Below are 3,762 nucleotides of genomic sequence, written 5' to 3' on the forward strand. Positions count from 1 at the left end.
CACCTGAACATCAGCAGGAGAGGACTCTTTAAAGTTAGAGACACTACATACCGATATACACCTGAACATCAGCAGGAAGGACTCTTTAAAGTAGAGACACTACATACTACTGATATACACCTGAACATCAGCAGGAGAGGACTCTTTAAAGTAGAGACACTACATACCGATATACACCTGAACATCAGCAGAGAGGACTCTTTAAAGTAGAGACACTACATACTGATATACACCCTGACATCAGCAGGAGAGGACTCTTTAAAGTAGAGACACTACATACGATATACACCTGAACATCAGCAGGAGAGGACTCTTTAAAGTAGAGACACTACATACTGATATACACCTGAACATCAGCAGGAGAGGACTCTTTAAAGTAGAGACTACATACCGATATACACCTGAATCAGCAGAGAGGACTCTTTAAAGAGACACTACTACTGATATACACCTGAACATCAGGAAGGAGGACTCTTTAAAGTAGAGACACTACATACTGATATACACCGAACATCAGCAGGAGAGGACTCTTTAAAGTAGAGACACTACATACTGATATACACCTGAACATCAGCAGGAGAGGACTCTTTAAAGTAGAGACACTACATACTGATATACACCTGAACATCAGCAGGAGAGGACTCTTTAAAGTAGAGACACTACATACTGATATACACCTGAACATCAGCAGGAGAGGACTCTTTAAAGTAGAGACCATCCTACTGATATACACTGAACATCAGCAGGAGAGACCTTTAAAGTAGAGACACTACATACTGATATACACCTGAACATCAGCAGGAGAGGACTCTTTAAAGTAGAGACACTACATACTGATATACACCTGAACATCAGCAGGAGAGGACTCTTAAAGTAGAGACACTACATACTGATATACACCTGAACATCAGCAGGAGAGGACTCTTTAAAGTTAGACACTACATACTGATATCACACTGAACATCAGCAGGGAGAGGACTACTTTAATTATATTTAATCACTAATAATCACATCGTTTCAAAACACATAACGGCAGAAATCTCACCAAACTATAAAAGACATGTTTTAGCAGAAAGATGTTTTTTCTGTAGAAAGATAAATGTTGCTTCCTGCAGGCGTGTGAATAATTACTCGATCTAACCGCGGATCATAACGTGATCCTCGCCTCCCACGTTATGGCAGTGTAATTGTGTTGCCATGGCGATGCATCTGCTCATCCCATCACTTTTGGTCGTGCAACAGACTGGTACCAGAGGGAAGTCCAGCGCTTCCGTTGCATGCTGAGCGTTGGGTGCAAATAAACGGCTTACTGAATGTTGTGCAGGTTAGCTGTGTGTTTATGTTCTGTAGATAACGTGTGATTATATTCTCCAGAGATGCTACATTGGCCAAGTTAGAAAAACAAAAATGGAACGTTTAAGATATTTCCATGTCATTAAAAAAGACATAATGTGATTGCATGAAATAGCTGCTGAAGATTACATTTAGTGTCTCTGTTGTGAAGCTTGAAGACTTCTTGTCCCAGCACAGAACGTGTCAAACTAAAAGAAAAATAATATGTTTGTCCTCTATTAAGTTTTCTCTGAAATTCTGGCAACAACGTGTAAAACAGAGACAGCTGTTTCCCTCTAATCACATGATCTTCCATTTCAACTCGTATTCATCAAGTTGTCTTTTAAGCCAAGATGGACACAACGTCATTAAAATGCTTAGAACAAAGAAAACTTAAGCAGTTCCATGACAACTTGGCAAATGAAGCTCAGCACAAGTTCTTTCAGGAAGACTGGGTATATATATACATTCACTCTGCAGCTGCATTAATCAGCTCATCATGTGTTCTCTTTTAACCAATTACCATTCACGACAATCTCCAGCAGCCAATCACCGTGCTGCAGTCAAACTTTAAAAAGGTTCTCCTCTCTCCTGCAGTCAGCTGTGATTTCAGGTGTTCATGCTGCGGCCCGCCTCCACCCCATCCACCTCCTTTCATCATGTCCAGTGACTCACGGCTGCATTTCTCCCTCTAAGATATATGATCAGGGTTTTAATCCGCGTGTGTCAATAAATGTTCTTTAAAAAACAAAATGAAGTCTCTCCTAATTGAACTAAGCTTTTAACTGTTGACGGAAAGCTCAGAAACAGCTTCTGATTGGACCTTGTTGTCGTGTGGTTCAATCTAAGCTCCTGTGAAGATTAGTAAAAAGATATTCTCATGATAATCCACATTGTACAATTAAACCCTTGTTATTCATTCAGCAACTTTTTAATTCCAGATATCAAAAGGGATCTCCTTGCTTTAGATCATAGTTAGTGATGCATTCTTGTGTTTATCACTTTAATGCTGCTGATATTTTCTATACTGCCTATACAAGCTACACGATCAATTAACCTCGTGGAGTCCGAAGTGTAAACTAAGGTGGAGATACTCAATTAAAGTACAAATTCCTTGTGATATTTAATACATTTTTTAGATTTTAAGTGTGTTTTTTTGTGATAATTTTACCATTATGTACAGAGTCTTTGAGAACCATGAAAATCAATTTGTATTATTATTATTTTACCTCGTTTTATTCCTTTGTGTTATTTCCTCTTCAAGATGATCTGTGCTTGTGTTAATAAAATAACACACACATGGTGCAGCTTTTTTCAGCTTGTTGCAGGCTTCATGCAAATCAATGCAACTGGTGAGTGGGCGGGGGAGTGGAGAGCCAAAGGGTTACACACACACCACCACACACACACACACACACACACACACACACCACACACACACCACACCAACACCACACAAACCACACACACACACACACACACACACACACACACACACACACCCACACACACACACAGATCCCCGGAGAGTTTCAGAGCTGCGAGTACTACAGTGTATTCTGATCCTCCAGGAACCATCTCTGGCTGATGGTTTGTAAAGTTTCCTTTCATTAAGAAAACCAATAAATAGTGGAGACATTTTGAGGAGTACTTATCAAGTGTAATGCCCCATTTCAGAATCATATATATTTAATTATTATATCATTAATGCATTCATATGTTCATCACAGCTGGGAGAGCTATTTTGTATTAGCTACTAATCTAAATATGTAAAGTAACTAAGCTGTCTAAGTAAAAAGTGTAGATAGATAGATAGACATTTTTTTTAAATAGAATAAAATACAATTAAAATAAACATTAAAACATAAAAAAATATACATATTGTCAGTAGAAAATACATATATTCAGACGAGTACACACTATGAAATATACAGAATACATTATATCACTAATATACCAATCTGCTTAAGGGACAGAATCACATTAACATTGTGTACTATACAGTATACATTTAAAAATATACACGGTAGCTTTTAATTCAAAATAAAATATATCCTGTGAGAAAGTGGAAATATAAGTAACATTTTGGAGTAAATGTACTTCATATCATCCCACCACTGCATTTATCTAGTTAAAAAACACATTAGGAAAGCAGTTAATAATAATAATGCATTTTTATTTATACAGCAAAAGAGTAAAAATTCATAAAAACACATTTCAAATATGTTAATTACAGATTAAAAGCAGTTCTGAAGAGGTGAGTTTGTGTGTTTCTCACAGGCTGTAATGTGGTCGGGCAGCAGGTGGTTTATCTGTGAGGATCCTTCACCTCTTCCTCACCTCTCCTCCTCCTCTTCCTCCTCCTCCTCTTCCTCCCACGCAGACCTTCACCCTCCAGAGTGAAACTGAAACAGAGAGAGGAGCTTCAGT

Source organism: Trematomus bernacchii, unplaced genomic scaffold, assembly GCF_902827165.1.
Source record: "Trematomus bernacchii unplaced genomic scaffold, fTreBer1.1, whole genome shotgun sequence".
NCBI classification, from domain to species: domain Eukaryota; kingdom Metazoa; phylum Chordata; class Actinopteri; order Perciformes; family Nototheniidae; genus Trematomus; species Trematomus bernacchii.